Raw genomic sequence first — 18,105 nt, 5'->3', positions numbered from 1 at the left:
GAGTTGAAAGAATAACTCAAAGATATTTTAGATAAAGGTTTCATAAGGCCCAATGTCTCTCTTTGGGGCTCACCTGTCATATTTGTACAAAAGAAAGATGGTTCTTTGCGTATGTGCATTGACTATCGTCAACTTAACAAGGTCACATTTAAGAATAAGTACCCTCTTCTGAGAATTGATGACCTATTTGATCAGTTGCAAGGTGCAAGTTATTTCTCCAAGATAGACCTTAGATCCGACTATCACCAACTTAAAGTAAGGGAGTGTGATATCCTAAAGATAGACTTCCGAACCAGTTATGGTCACTTTGAGTTACTAGTCATGTCTTTTAGGCTAACCAGTGCTCCAGCGGCATTCATGAACCTAATGAATCAAGGGTTCAAGTAGTATCCTGATATGTTTGTTATAGTGTTCATATAAGATATCCTTGTTTACTCCCGTACTAAGAATGACCATGCGGATCATCTTAGAATTGTCCTGTAGACTATTTGAGATCATCAGTTGTTCGCCAAATTCAACAAGTGTGAGTTTTGGCTAAGGTCCGTAGCTTTTCTAGGTCATATTATTTCAGCCGAAGGCATTAGAGTCGATCCCCAAAAGACAGAAGTATTAAGAAATTGGCCTAGACCTATCTCTCCATCTGACATTAGAAGTTGGCTACTACCACCGTTTTATTGAAGGTTTCTCTTCTATTACATCCCCCATGACCTAGTTGACCAAAAATAAAGTTAAGTTACTTTGGTTAGAATCCTGTTAGAAGAGTTTTCAAGAGTTAAAGACTCGACTCACTTCATCCCCTGTGTTGTCCTTACCTGATGGTACGGATGGTTTTGAGGAGTATTGTGATACCTCTAGAGTTCGTTTGGGTTGTGTGTTGATGCAGAAAGGTAAGGTTATAGAATATGCCTCTAGATAGTTGAAGTCGCATGAAAAGAATTACCCAACCTATGATCTTGAATTAGCTTCTGTGGCTTTTGCTTTAAAATCTGCAGACACTATCTGTATGGTGTTCATGTTGATGTGTTTACAGACCACAAAATCTTGCAGTATGTATTTTCTCAAAGGGAGTTGAATCTTCATCAGAGGAGGTGGTTAGAGTTGCTAAAAGATTATGATATGAGTTTGTTATATCACCTGGGCAAGGCCAATGTAGTAGCGGATGCCCTCGGAGAAATACTAGGGTGGACAAAACCCTTGTCAAAAAGATATCTCAACTGATCTGTAAGCTCCTTCAACTCAGCTGAAGCCATTCTACATTAAGGTATAGAGACAGGATGAGTGGCCCGAAGAAGATCGAACCCAAAATTAATTTCCCTATTGGAAGGAATACTAGGAAGATCATTAGGGAAAACCTTAAGAAATTCACTAATAACGGGTCTAGACTATAAGGAAGAACCTTACGAGTTAGACTATTTGACCCAGACCAAATTATAAAGACACCCCTTGGAAATCAATTTTTGGTCTCTAAGATATAATATGAACCTTTCCTTAGTCATTAGGGAATTCCCTTCCCACTCAATAACCGGCTCATTAGGGAATTTAAAGATGACCTTTCAGGTTTGTCAGTTTAAAAAGCCATAGCACGAATGCAACTAGTCCATCCCCAAGATAACATCAAAATCTTGCATATCTAATTCAAACATATCCACCAAGGTTTCACTACCAGCACATGATACCACACAACCCCTATAGACTCTTGTAGCAACCGCCGAATTACCTACTAGGGTAGAAATAGAAAAGGAGTTTGAAATACACTCAGGACCAAACCAAAAATACACAGCCATAAATGGAGGGACATAACAAAGAGCAGACCCTAGGTTGAGTAAATAGTACACATCATAAGAAAATAGGTTTAACATACCAGTAATGACATCGAGAGATGCTTTGAACTACTAAAGAGTATTAAGAGCATTGAGACAGTTTTTACAAGTGACGAAGCTAGAAGTGGCACTCTTTGGTGTAGGAGAATAAGAACCTTGCTAGCCCCATAATCAATCTTTGAAGGACATTCCTACTGTATATGGCCAATATGGCCATAACTAAAACACCTATTCTTCCCTCATCATAGAAACCACGATGCAACTTATCATAAAATTTGCAAGAAGAATATGATAGAGCAGACTGGACCCCACTGGCCAGAGATTGGGCAACTTGCACCCTATAACTATCACCACTCTAGAAACGACGATCTTTAGTCAGTTTTAGATAAGGTATACTGGCAGTCGAATAGGAACCAGAGTTGCCCCACTTCTTATTAGACCACTTTCCATCATCTCTACCACTCTACTGCTGACCTCCACCCTAATTTAAATATCAAAACTTTATACTCTGCCTCTTCTCTATATCTAATTTCTTTTTCTTTTCCTCCTCAACCTGAAATATATACACCACAAATCTAGAGATGTCCATATCTTTGTTTAATAAGGGCATTTTGCTCTCAAAAATCAACTCAAGAGACAAACTAGAAGCAAATCTCGTCATTATAGCCCACATGCTAGACATTCAATGCGAGAATTGTTATGGAAACAATTAGAAGAAATTTTGGAAGATTGCCTTGTGTGGAAGGTTGACTCTGAACTTCAGTCAATGGGAGGAAGGCAGGAGCAAAGCCTATTGATTCACCAGTTTGCTAACCTACTTGTCGACCTTTCTTCAAATTCACAAACTCTTCAATTTTTGCCTCCCTCAACTCTTGAGGAAAGAAGTAGTCAAGAAAACTACTAGAGAAGTCATCCAATAAAGCAGACTTAGCAGTATCACCCCTAGTTATTCCCACTCTTCTTACTATTGGTACTCTATATCCTTTAATTAATAAGCAGTGAAATTGACACCCTCTTCATTGGTAGCACACAAAACCCAGAAGATCCTCTCTATCTCATCTATACAACCTTGAGGATTCTCCTAATCCCTAGTACCAATGATTGAAGGGCTCAACCTCATAAACTGGCCAACTCTAGTGGCCTCAGATGAACTCCTAGTAATACTAAAAGAACCTGTTTAACGTGACTGAGATATCACCAACTGAGTCAACAGATGAATAGATTGGAAAAAGTTAGAATTAGGAATATCTCCCTAAGGTGGCTGAGTATGAGTGCCAACAAATGAAGAATCATCAGTGGGGACAAGTGGAACTCTATGAGAACAGTTAGAAGTAGAGATCATTGACCGGGTTTGTACCCTAAAAGTAGGATGAGCTCCATCTATATTGTCCTCAGGTGAGACAAAGGAGTTTTCACGAACATCAGATTGTCTGGGAGACATGATTTGAAAGGCAAACAGATGAGAATTAGAGAAATTCAATACCTTAGACTCTATAACCCAAATATAAACAATAAAAATGGGAAACATTCCTGAATGCCTCGTATCCTATCTCTTTTAAGTATGGTGTGCTACACACCCATTAAAGAGACTCTACTTGACACGTCTTTGTGGACACCCCATTACATCGAAATCTAGGATCTAATACCAAATTTGTCATGACCCAAACCAGGTCTTCGCTGTGATGGGCTTCTCAAGTCCACTAAGGATAGGAGATCACCCCCTGATCTTATTTCAATACAACTAAGAACACCTAGCAGCAGATGAATACTAATAAAAGACAAAATGTAATAAGAAATCCACAAAGAATCTGTATTGGGTCAACATCTAAAAACATCCAGAATACCCATGTCCACAGTATCCACAAAGCCTCTAACAAAATTGAGTACTAATAAAGTGTTAGTACATGCCCTCGACCATAGACAAAACAAATCTAAAATAAAGTCTAAGACTTGAGAAACCAAAACATGAAATAAAGTCTTCAAAATGATGGAAGCTCACCACTTCAAGTCAACTAACAAACTAACCACAAACACCTGATCACTTTACAAGAAACATAGCCTTGCCTTCGAATCCTGCATCGTGTTAGGATACAGCGTCTGAAGACGGTTAGTGGTTGGAGCACTAACATGTAACTTAGGGATAAAGGATAACATAATGCCATGATTAATAGTTCAAAATCATTCATAATCCAATACACAAAACCAAATACATATACATATATATATAAATGTATGTATTACATATTGGGATAGAGATCCATACTTAACATGAACATTTAAAACCTTATCATGTATTGTGTAGCTTAACTATCATATAATAGTACCTATACACTATATGGGCCCCAGATCTCACCCCTGGTCTGGTCTGGTCTGGTCTTAATATATGAAGTCACATGAATTGGAGAAAGATATATATATGTATATATATATATATATATATGCAGGGGACTATAACCTCCCAATCATATACTAAGGTGACTTAAGCACCCGATCATGTAATGTAGTGACAGGAACTATAACCTCCCAATCACTTATTATTATTATTATTAATAATAATAATAAGGTGGACTCTAACCATCTGGTCTATAGCATAAATAGGGGACTCTAACCCCAAGCCATTTCTACCCCCGCACCAACTAGTGCAGTTTATAATAATGGTCCCCTTAGACCTCCACATTCCATGGTTAGCTACACAACCCTCTTTTAAGCCTAATTAAAATATTTAACATACATTCTCATTTTTATTAAACTAATTGTGCATAAATGTATCTCATTGGTATCATTATACCAACATCGCTAGCAAGCTAATATCATCTTGCCATGTTAATTATTTACCCAACTGGGGCTCTAACCCATCAGCCTAAAAAGAAATACTCAAACCCATTTAACCAACTAAACCCTAAGGTTCAAATTCAAAATTAATTCATGGCCACCGTAGCCTTTCAAAACCCATTTATACTCCATTACTCTTTTTATGCCAATGCATTAGTACCAGTGAGAAATTTAAACTATGTGACAAAATCATGTTCAATGTTGATTTCACAAACAGGTTGAGGAAACATAATTTCTAAAACTTTAAGTCAAGGAAAAATTATAGAATTATCATGACCCCTCAATTTAGTTACCATTTCCAAGCATCCACAATGTTCAAAATCATTAGTAAAACATGAATATTGCATAATAAACCATAAAAAATCAATTTAATGACCAATCATGTCAAAAGCCCTCAACTATGTCAAAACCCATATCAAAATCATGCATTAATAATCATTTTATGCATTGAGAAAATATAAATTCAAGGGAAAGAGATACAATCATTAATTACCAAGAACTTGAAGAAAACAACACCCTTAGGATTCTAGATGATCGCTTTCTTGAACCCTAGCCTTGACATGAAAAGAGAAATTTAAGAGAGAGGATTTTGGAAGTGATGCAATAGCATTCGTATCATATAAAACTAATGAGAACTGGTTTATTTAGTGCCTAAGGGTCGTTTATAAGTGAAAGGAACCAATTATCCTTTATCCTATTTCAATTAAAAAAAACAACTGCAAAATAACATGTCTATGGCACGGACCTCATTACGGAGGATATCCTCCATGTCATAGTCCCTATCGCGGATACCTAGCCTCTATGAAATGGATTCTATAGTGTATACTAGCCTCCATGACATGCCAATATTACGGAGGCATACTTCCTCTGTGACCCAAAGCCACCCCAAACCCCATTTGAAAATTCCAAAACTCTTTCAGGTTACCCTTTTAACATCCTCGAATATAATTTAAGTCAAAAATTGATACTTCAAAAATGAGAAGTCTGAAAAAATACCTGAAATTCTAAGGGTGTTACATAATATGGACTTTGGTTATGGGTCTTCTACTATCTCTCAATTTGTATGATTCGATTTGGGTCATTATGGATGGGATGACTAAGTCTACTCATTTCTTGCCTGTGAGGAAAACCTACTCTGGGAGGATTATGCTAAGTTATTCATTTAGGAGATTGTGAAGTTGCATGGTGCTCCAGTTTTTATTATTTTTTACTGAGATATGTAGTTCCCATACCATTTTTGTTATTTGTTTTAGAAAAGATTTGGGACTGAGGTAAACCTTAGCACAACTTTCCACCCTCAAATAGATGAATAAGTGGAATAGAATGTAAATACTTTGAAGGATATTCTTAGGGAATGTGTGATTAACTTTAAGGGAAGTTGAGTGGATCACTTTCCTCTTATTAAGTTTGCATATAATAATAGTTATCATTTGAGTATTTAAATGGCTCTATTTAAGGCTCTTTATGGTAGGAGGTGTAGATATTCTATTGGGTGGTCTGAGGTTGGTGAGACTAGGTTGTTTGGTCTTAACTTAATTGACCAATCTATGAAGAAGGTGAAGGTAATTAGAGAAATACCTAAGACTACCCAAAGTTGCCAAAAATATTATAAGGATATGAGGTGATGGGATTTGGAGTTAGATGTAGGTGACCGAGCATTCTTGAAAGTTTCTCTTATAAAGGACGTTATGAGATTTGGGAAAAAGAAAGTTTAGTCCCTGTTATGTTTGTCTATATCAGATACTAAGGAAAGTTAGAAACGTTGTTTATGAGTTGGAGTTGGCTGTAAATTAGGGTTCTATTCATCTCGTGTTTCATGTATGAATGTTGAAGAAGTGTGTGAGTGATCCTTCTATGGTTGTCCCTGTATAGGAAGTTGGTATTTTGAATTTCTTATCTTATGGGGAAGTCCCAATCGAGATTTTGGATACGCAAGTCTATAGGTTGAAGACTAAGGATGTGTCTTCAGCAAAAGTTCTTTGGAGAAATCAAAAGGTGGAAGAATCTACTTGGGAAGCTGAAGAGGACATAATGGTTAAATATCCATTCTTGTTCCCCGCGTTGGATGAAAGTGTTTGAGGTACAGTTCCCTTTTTTATCTTATCGCTTTTGGACTTCGTTTATTAGTTTGTGATTGCATTTTTTCTTGTTATCATGCTAATAGGTTCCTTAAATCCATATTCAGGGATGAATGATCCTAGGAGGGTAATACCCCAGGTTTTAAACCTTTCAATTTTTTGGGTTTAGTCATCACTATCCACACTACTTAGGTGACGAGTTGTAGGCACTCTTCACGAGTTATATGGAGACAGTAGTAGCTTAACTAGAGAGATGGTCTAATGTTTTTGTCTTCATGAGTCGTAAGGTCTGGTCATGAGTCATAGGATATGACTCGTGGCCATAACAGTGAGAGGTCAAGGTTTGGGTCCCAGGTTACAAGTCTTGGTAATGACTTGTGACTAGTGACCATGAGTCATTACCTGAGCTTTAGTGACTGATGACAGTTTTCCTACATTTTAAATTAGGGTACTTTGGTTATTTCCCTCTCTTTACATTTAGTGCCCACGATATTAAAACACTTAAGGGACCTTATTTTCACCACTTATCAAATCATAAACTACTATCTTCTCGCTCAAGTCCCCAAGTCAATGAACAATCTAGGGTTTTAAAGGGGTGATCATATAGGCTTCAAATTGTGGTCACTTCTCAAAAATTCTTGGTATTTTTAAGCATGTATCGCTTCTCTAACATAGTTTTCATAAAGGTATGTATTTAATCATTGTTTATGTGATTTTGAATTGTGGGCTTTGAATGATGGGTTGAGGTTCTTTGGATAATTGTGATTTGAATTGGATTTCCATGGTTTAAATACATTGATTATACTTTACTTGTTCAATTTGTGAACTAATTGGATGCATGGGCATTGTGGATGGGATGAGGGTCGTTGATTACTCCAAACATGGATATATGCATAATTTAACTTGATAATTTGAAGCTTGCACTGCATGAAAGGTTAGTGGAATATAAGAATGGTTCTGAAAGGCCTTGGTGTCCATGGATTGGTTTTAAATTGGAAACTTTTGAGTTGATTTGGCTTATTGGTTTTTGTATGGCATAATTCTATAATCTTACAAGCATAATTAATTGGTATGATGATACCAACGGTAAATGCCTAAATGGATGACTCCTTGGTTAAATTGATGGGTTATGTGCAAATATTTAAATTAGGCTTAAAGAAGGTTGTATAGCTCATCGTGGAAGGTAGAGGTCCCGGGGGGACCGATACAGGAAATCACATTTGTTGGCATGGGGATCTTGGTGCCGGTGGGCATAGTTCACACATTATATATATATATATATAGAATGGTTAAAGCCTCGGTGGCTTTGGCCCTTCCTAGAATTTCTTTAGTTCGTGCGACTAACATGCATTGGGGCCCTTTAGCAGGGGGAGCTGAACCTATATAGCCCGTGGGTACCCTTAGGACGGTTATGTAATGACCAAAGAATTTTATGAAATTTTTTATTTTGTGTGATTTGACTATTTTACCCCTCCCTATAGTTGCATATAGTATTTCTGGGGGATGGGGTGATGTCCATGATTCCCGATGCATTTTGGTGCCATTTATGTGATGTTGTATTTTTTATAGCTTCGAGAGCATTATTTTGGACTTATGTAGATATATTTTGATCCATGCAATGGATGGCTTAATGGACTGCGCCAGCAGATCCGGAACGTCAAGTTTAGGGTGGCAACATAATTGATATGATTTTACGGCTTTTAAATCTCATTTCAACCCTTGATTTGAAAAATCATAATTTCGGGTTTCGGGGATAAACTTTGTGAAAATGATATTTTTTCAATAATCAGACTTTTCCAACACATTTGGAGTGTCGAATTTAGTGTAGTTACATAGTTCGTTTGCATATATCAGACTCTAAATTAATCTCAGACACCCCGTCAAAGTCCGAATTAGACATAAAATAAAAAATAATTTTTTATCTATTGCTGGTGCAGAAAATCTGCACTATTAATAACTGTTTTGGGAACCATATTGCTCATTTTTTATCTTGCATATTGAGAGTTAAATACTAAGATAGTATGGGAGCTTAGGAAGATAGATTAACATCTCTTTCTTGATTCTATTGTGGATTTAAGGTGAGAATTCACCCTTTTTTAGTAATTTCTTGATTAGTTTTTCAAAACCTCAAAAATCTTAGGGCTTGATTTTAAACTCAGTTTTCACTCATTTTCACTTGAATAATATTTTAATCTTATAAGTAATAGTTTTTTATCAATTTAACCTTCAAAACAACTCCGATTCTTGATTTTAACCAGAATTTTAAAGATTTTATTTGGTAAAGCTTAAAAATAGTTTTTCTTTGATTTGAACCTTGTTACTCGATTTAACTTGAGTTCTCAAATATAGGTTCGTAAAAATTTGGGAAAAGCATTTTTGATGTAAAGTTATGATTTTACCCTTCTTTTTTTAAAAACCCATTCCGGGGGTCCGTTTTGACCCTGAACTAAACGTAGTCAATATGGGTATCATTAGTTTTGTTTTGATGCATAGATTCGATATTTGATGTTTTTAGTGGAGTTCGAGATCGTTCGTTAAAATTAATGTCATAGGTTCAAAGTGTAGTGGATCAGTTTCGGCATTCGAGGTAGGTTATGGATTAACTCTTTCAGATTGGATTGGGTAGTAAATAATGGTATAAAATTCATGTTACGGGTGAGAAATAATCATGGAAAATGACTATTTATGTGGTTTGCTCGTGTGGGTGCTTATATGTGATATAATTATCAAAATTAAGTTATTATGTGATACGTGTGATCGTGTGGGGTCTTATATGATATTGATAGCCTTGAATACATGTGAATAATTGTATTGTGTTGTTAAGATTCTTAATATGGTACCATTGGTGTATTATAATTATATTCATACTTTATTGTCATTTTAGATATGTGTAAATTCGTGGATAAAACTAAAATAATGAATGGATATTGGCTCACGTGGTTGTGGAAATATATCATTGTGGTTGGTTATGAAAATATATCATGTCATTGTTTATGGAAATATATCATGTGGTTGGTTGTGAAAATACTTATGGTGATTGGTTGTGAGCATTACATCCTTATATCATACTCATTCAGAAACATCGGTACCACCATGGCAATATCTGAGAAACACTAGCAATACCTTTTTAAAACCCTCCTCGGAGGATGTGGCGGGAAGGAGATATTGTAACACCTTATAAAACCCTTTATGAGGGATGTTCCAAAAATAAGCTATGAGATATGTGGATTGTATATGGATTGATGAACCATCTATGGGTCCTACATCAGGAAGCTTTAGCTTTGTAGGTGTATACGGGGATTGTGCAATGATCTCGGAGGTTGTACGATGACCTCGTTCATCATCATCATCGTTATCATCATCATATACATTGTACTTACTTTATTGTGTTACGTTGTGTTGCATTGTCATATTGACTTTTCATTTATGTATTTGTTGTATCTTTTTTTACTTGTATTTGAAGATCTTGTATATATATGTTCTACTTATATGTGATATAATACTTACTTATGTGCTATCTTGGTGTGATATTGATATATATGTTATATACTAGAACTAGTAGTGCTAGCGGTGTGGGCTATCATTGTGAGACATTTTCTGATTATAGGTAACGTGCCCTTAGTGTGTATTTTGTATTCTTTACTTTCTACTTTGCTCAGTCGGCCTATGATACCTACTGAGTACAAGTGGACCGTACTCACTCTTACTTCACTTTTTCGGTGTAGTTTTAGGTTAGGGTGCACCTCAAACTAATTGATTTCGGGCACCATTAGATTACTCGAGGTAGCAATTGGACATTCATATGTCTGAAGTTCACCTCTATATTTCTATATTAGTTATGTCTCTATTAGTATTCGGAGACATATATTATTCCTTTATGGTTATTTTTATGACGTATTTTACTCCTGGATAGTATTAGTAGTTCTTACACCTTTGGCACCAGGTTTTGAGAGTTATGGTTGCATGTGTTCATTTTATTCTTTCTCTTTTTATTATATCTATGTGGTTTGGCTTCGTTCTAGAAGCCTTACCTTGGGGGAATTTCTGTCTTTTCCCGTGTGTATCAGTTTGGATAGGAGGCTTACTTTTCAAGGTTCACCTTGACAAGTGCCATTATGAACTATCGATTTTTGGGTCATGAAAAATTGGTATCAGAGTAGCCAGGTTTTATTGGTCTCAACAGAGTAAGAATGAAATCTCTAATAGAGTCTCGTGGATTGGTATGTAGATGTTCGTATCTATCTTTGAGAGGATAAAAGACATCATTAGGAAACTTTACTCATTTTATTCTTTATCGTGAAAAGTTCTTTCATACCTTGTATTCTGAGTTGTGTTTCACTCTTTTTGTCCGGATGGTGTTGCTTAAACGACCTATTAGTTAAGAGATGTTGCGAGTAATTAGTGGAGATCATTTATCAGTTACAGGACTGTTGATGCTCCAGAGTTATATGCCTTTATGAAGAAATTTATGTATTTCTGTTTGAGAGATAGAATGCTTGATGAGTTTGATCATTTAGAGCATGGCCTCATGACAGTTGCTGAGTATGAGGCATGCTTCCATGCCCTGTCCAGATATTCCTATGATATCATTTCCACCAAGTTAGTAAAGATTCAAAAGTTTGTGAAGGTTTTGAATATATTTCTCTTTAGTTGGCTACATCTCATATAATTGTGTTTGGGGCTTCTTTCTAGAGTATAGTGGATCATGCTAAAATAATAGAGGGTATTCTTAGTGTATCTCAGAAAGGTGCCAAGAAGGCGCAATGTTTTGGTGAATTCAGGGGTTAGACATTTCGAGGTAAAGATTTTAGAGGTTCTAGTGGATACCATCGTAGCCTAGTACAGGAGACTTTATTGATTTTAGGTGGTGGATCTTCTAGTTCAGCAGTTCAAGGTGTCTGATTGGGCCTAGTTTTACCTTCTCTTATTGAGACTGGTTGTAGAGGTTGTGATGTATGTAATGAGATTGGCCATATGGCCAAAACTGTCCCCTTCGAGTAATTCAAGATAATCTTATTCTATGTTTGTGGGGTAGGGTGCTACCAGAGGTGCGAGAGGCAGAGGTAGTAGAGATCGTGAGGCTGGTTGTAGGGCCACTCAGGCAGTTGATGGTCCTGGGGTGACACAGTAAGCTGGTGGTCATGGTCAATGTTATACTATACCAACCAGATCGGAGAAAGAGGCTTTGAATATCGTGATCATAGGTATCATCCTCATTTCTTTTACACCGACATCTATATTATTTGATCCTGGATTGACTTTCTCCTATGTTTCTATGTATTGTACTTTGGGTTTTGATTCTGTTAGTGAGCCTCTTGCCATGCCTGTTAGTATATCTACCCCGATAGGTGATTCTTTAGTGGTGGATCGAGTGTACAGATCTTGTGTTATGGCTTTTACTAAGTATGAGACTTTGGTAGTCTTGCTAGGGTTAGATATGATTGATTTAGATGTTATTTGGGTATGGATTGGTTGCCTCCTTATCATGTTGTCCTAGATTGTTATGCCAAGACCGTGACTTTAATATTATTAGATGTGCCAAGGATAGCTTAGAAGGGTGCACTTCATTCGGGTCCTAAGAGGATTATATCATGTATTCAGGCTCGTAAATTGGTTGAGAGGGGATGTTTATCTTACTTGGATCATATTCATAACACAAGTGTTGTTTCACCTCTTTTCTTGGATTCTATCCGTGTTGTCTATACGTTTATGGATGTGTTTTATATGGACTTGCCTGTTATGCCTCCAAATCGAGATATTGATTTGCTATTGATGTTGAGCGGGCACCAAGCCCATTTCTATTCCTCCTTATAAGATGGCCCGAGTAGAGTTGCAGGAGCTGAAGGATCAATTGCAGGGGTTGTTGTATAAGGAATTTATTTGACCTAGTGTTTCACCTTGGGGTCTTCAAAAATTGCATTATTTTATCTAATGAGATTGGTTTTTTCATGGAAAAACACATTATTTTATCCCTTCCCTAAGTTACATGCTAGCTCTCACTAAGGTGCTCTAAATTTATAGCACTTTCGATGCTTAAAATGGAGAAAATATGCACGTTTCTTAAGTTGTTTTGTTAGATATGATGTGTTTTGGGTATGATTTACAGGAAATTAGGTTTTGGATGCTAAACTCAAGAAATAGATGAAAAATAAAATTTTTGGCTATTTTCTTGGGTATTTTTGGGTGTATGTGACACTTACTAGGCATATGTGACCAAAGTATTACCAGAACTTGAAATCCAGAGGCTCAGATACAGGAAAAAGAGGACCCTGTCACTTAGTAAGGACACATACGGTCTGTATCTAGCATATACAATCCATATATGACTAAGGTATGTGACAGAATCCAAGATCCAGAGAGTGCAGAAGCTGAAGACAAATTTTTGGAACTTACCTTGGTCCATATGTAGACTGTATATAGAACATACAGTCCATATGTGGCCTAAGTAAGTGGCCACCTACCTCATTTTTCCTTTTTCATTTGGGGTTTAATTTTTAGGGTTTCCTTGTATACTATAAATACCCTTTAGGCTTTGTTTAGTAGGGGTATGCCATAGAGGCTAGAGAGGGGCCCTTTGGGGCTATGTTTTCAAACATCTTTTGATTCTAAGATTGACTTATGAACTTGGGATCTTATTTTTCTTGGTTTGCTTATGGTTTGTTATTCAATTTAAGACTTTGGGTTTTCTTATTTCATTATTATGAGATTGATTCTACATTTTTTTTTGATTCTACATTTTTGTTTGTGAATCCCATGAATATTCTCTTTAACTATGAGCAGTTAATTCCCTTAGCTAGCCTTGTGGGAACCCTAGTCGATTAAAAAACAAAAGAAGTGCCAAGTTATTATATATAAAGATTCTTGCATGCATTGTGGTTTTCTTTGTACTTATTGATTTCTTAGTAATGGCCAACATTAAGATCTAGCTTGTATTCACTATAAACCAGAGAGAGGTGTAGAGATTGGGAAAAAGATATCACAATAGTGATTTGGATTTAACTTCCAAAATAAGCTTACCTACACCATCTTCATAAGATAGTTAACATTTACCAAATCAACTTTAGGCCAAGAGCAGATAGTTGAAACTAGGTTCAAGGAAAGGGTTAGTAAGGCGACACTCTAAGACCAAGAGGAGATGAGTAAAATTTACCAAAGTATGCTGAGAGGCAGTTGATGATGCATAACTTTCCAGATTCTACATGTAAGGCATCAAAATAGTTCAACAGTGCATGATAAATCTACGAAGTTAGAAGCCATGGGAAATGCAAGTCTAGTGTTCGTCTTAGATTGTTTACAACCAAAAGCTCTCAATTCTTATTACTTTTTACTATTTTAGCACATCCCTCCTATTTACTTTTCTACATTACTTGGTGATTTCAACGAGTTTGAGAGATATCTCCGACCTATTCCCTATCGGATCAACCCCAACCTAGTTGGGTTACTATATTTTGCAAGCAATTGCTTTATCCTTCTAAAGGAGGGGTATTTTAAGCGTTATCAAATTTTGGCACCTTTGCTAGAGAATACGATTTTGGAGTTATTGATTTAAGTTGTTAGAGTTGTCGGGTTTTATTTTTTTGTTTCATTTTTTCTACTACTCTTCTTGTTCGGACAACTTGGCCAGAGGTAGTATGGAGTGATGAAGACTACCTTATTATTGACCCCTTTCCTTTTGATATGGTGCGGTATTGCAGTAGTGTGGCAAATATAGTATGTGAACACAAGGATAGCCTGATTGAAACAATAACACATTTTTTCCACAACAATTATGAGCTTATTCAAAATGTTGATATGTTTGGCTTGGATATTTACCACTTACAAGTAGAGTTGGATGCAAAAGTTGCTACGTGTAATGCCCAACAACTTTGTTATGGGTAGTGTGCGACTAAAAAATTTTTGAGAAGCCAACTTGATGAGCTAAATTTGGTTTTGTCTAAAATTGCCCATACTCTTATAGATAGTGTTACTCTAATGGAGAGCATACTAGAGTTATATGGAGATGTAAATAAGATGGCAATTCCTAAGTTGGGGCATATTTGACCTCATTCTAAGCATTTTTCAACATTTTGTTTGGACAGTCAATTCTTGATTGAGTAGTCCGAACCTATAGAAGAGTGCAAGAAGAAGGAAACACATTCTACATTCTTGAATTTATTGAGCCAGAATAAAAGAATTATATTCCTCACATAAGATGAAGAAGTGCAATACGCCATATCTATTTCTTGGGTCCTTTAATTTTATACCTCTGCCCCATGAGCATAATGGGAACCAGAAAAGTAATTAAGGTTGCAATTCATAAGTTCAAAGTGGAAAGAGAAAAATGGAGGCCAACTCTCGGTCTACCTTGATAAAGTCTGAGTAATCAAGGTACCTATGGGCTTGTAGGTGAAGTCTAAGTAACCAACATATCCCCGTCATGTTGCGATGTGAAATCAGACACTGCTTGGGAGGTAACCTAAAGTATTTTGTTGTTTGTATTTGTATTTGTGATTATGATGAACATCAGATCTCCACACCAATGGAGCCACATATATGTTCCTAACTCTCTTTTTTTGTAGTGGTTTGATGCATTGGGGACAATGCATGATTTTAAGTTGAGGATGGGGTTGTTTGTGGGTCCTTATGTCCTCTTGGGGTTTTTGTTGTCGTACCGATTTTCCCTAGAGTTCTGTTCCTAGTAGAGCTGGCATGTTTAGGTGTATTGTATTTCATTTTGTTATTTTTATGTGTAAGTAGGAGAAAAATGAGTATCTGGGGCAGTTGACATATTTTTCTTGATTTTTGAGTCAATGATACCTCCTTCAAGAGCTTGCTTTTAGAACTGTGTAATATGTATATATATGTGACTATTGTAAATCTTGTCATGGCATTAGAATGAGGGACATTATAGTTAGTTTCTAACAATTACATGAATTGGATAAGTAATAGCTTATGATATAACCCTTTTCCATGTGTGTGAAACTACTTAGTTCCCTTTGTGTGTTAATCCGGAACTTGCTCGGTTGGTCTTGCCAATATTGTAGGATAGTGGGTTAGGAAAGGATCACATGCCTTTTTTGATATAAGTCCACTTGTGGCCTAAATGACCATCCCAGTGTGAAGTTGTATCCCTTGATCCCTTTTTTGAGCCTTATAGCCTATTTATTTGTTTTCACCGTTCACCTTCTCATTTGTGCAACAATGAACTTGTTTTGGCCCTAGTCATCCTTGTATATTATGTGCCTCAATGCAGGCGAATTGCCTAAGTTGAGGGTGGCTATCATAGGGGTGCATAATGTAAAATGGGTATGTAAAAAGGAAAAATAAAAGGACAAAGAATAGGCCTGGGTGTGGTAGAAAAAGAAAAGAAAAAGTAAAGGTGAAAAAGTTGAAAAATAAAGATAAGAAAACCACACCCAACTTGAATGTGTATTAATTAAGAGGAAGATATAAGGACGGAAATAAAAAGAAAAATTGGTTGATAAGTGAGACCCCAAAGTTAGTGTACTACCAAGGAGGCTTTGTCACTTGATATCCATATGTGTCATACTAGTCTCCAACCCTATATTACAAGTTGAGAAAAGTTCTATAGTGATCCTGACTTGACTGTCTGAAAGATTAAGAATAGAAAATAAGGCCAAGCGTATTGTATTTTACATGCATTGATTGGAACATCTTTTTGAGTGTGAGTATCTCTTGACTGTGCCTGTATTGACATGCTTGATTTTATATATGAGTGAAGGAGACTTCTTTGATATGAGGGCATATGGATTGTATTGCTAGTTGCATACTTTTTTGGGTAAGTGTAACTTGTATATATTCATGATCACCTGTTACTAATGTAATTGTCATAACTTAATTCCTTTGTGACATACTATTCTGCTTCATGTATACACACAGTTGGTTTTCACTTATGATATAGGAGGGGATAATAAGTTTGAACCTAAAATGTTAATTGACTACCTTGGATGCCTTAGATTCTCCAAGTTAAGTGTCGTGTTTTGTTTTAACTTTGTTGTGTTGCCTGAGGACATACAAACATTCTAAGCTTAGGGTGGTTATGTGCTATGAATTTATAGCACTTTCAACACTTAAAATGGTGAAAATATGCACGTTTCCCAAGTTATTTTGTTAGATATGATGTGTTTTGGGTTTGATTTGTAGGAAATTAGGTTTTGGATACTAAACTCAAGAAAAAGATGAAAATGAAGTTTTTGACTACTTACTTGGGCTTTTTTGGGCGTATGTGACACTTACTAGGCATATGTGACCAAAGTATGTACCAGAACTTGAAGTCCAGAGGCTCAGATGCTGGAAAAATAGGACCCTGTCACTTACTAAGGACACTTATGGTCTATATCTAGCACATATGGTCTGTATGTGACAGAATCTAAGATCCGGAGAGTGCAGAAGTTGAAGACAAATTTTTGGAACTTAACTAGGTCCACATACAGACCATATGTCGTACATACGGGGTGTATATGGCCTAAGTAAGTGGCCACGGACCTTATTTTTCCTTTTTTGGTTCGGCCATTGAATTTTAGGGTTTCCTGGTGTAGTATAAATACCCTTTTGGCTTTGTTTAGTAGGGGTATACTAGAGAGGATAGGGAGAGGCCCTTTGGGGCTAAGTTTACAAACATATTTTGATTCTAAGATTGACTTGTGATCTTGGGATCTTATTGCTCTTGGTTTGTTATTGAATTTAAAACTTTGGGTTTTCTTCTTTTATTATTGTGAGATTGTTTCTACGTTTTGTATGTGAATCCCATGAATAATCTCATAACATGAGAAGCTAATTCCCTTAGCTAGGGTTATGGGAACCCTGGTGGATTAACAAAGTAGAGGAAGTGCCAAGTCATACTAGATAATGATTCCTGCATGCATTATGGTTTTCTTAGTACTTATTGATTTCTTAGCGGTGGCCAACGTTACAATCCAGCTTGTATTCACTACAAACTCGAGAGGAAGGTAGTGATTAGAAGCCAGGGGGAATGCAAGCCTATTGTTCATCTTAGACTATTTACAACGAAAAACACCCCATTATTGTGAGATTGATTCTCTGTTTTATCTGTGAATCCCATGAATGATCTCATAACTATGAGAAGCTAATTTTCTTAGCTAGGGTTGTGGGAACCCTGGTGGATTAACAAAGTAGAGGAAGTGCCAAGTCATTCTAGATAATGATTCCTGCATGCATTATGGTTTTGTTCGTACTTATTGATTTCTTAGCGGTGGCCAACGTTACAATCCAGCTTGTATTCACTACAAACCCAATAGGAAGGTAGCGATTAAAAGACAGGGGGAATGCAATCCTATTGGTCATCTTAGATTATTTACCACGAAAAGCACCCAATTCTTATTACTTTTTACTATCTTAGCATATCCCCCTACTTA

The sequence above is a fragment of the Capsicum annuum genome, chromosome 9 (assembly GCF_002878395.1).
Source record: "Capsicum annuum cultivar UCD-10X-F1 chromosome 9, UCD10Xv1.1, whole genome shotgun sequence".
Lineage (NCBI taxonomy): Eukaryota > Viridiplantae > Streptophyta > Magnoliopsida > Solanales > Solanaceae > Capsicum > Capsicum annuum.
This window is presented reverse-complemented; position numbering follows the sequence as displayed.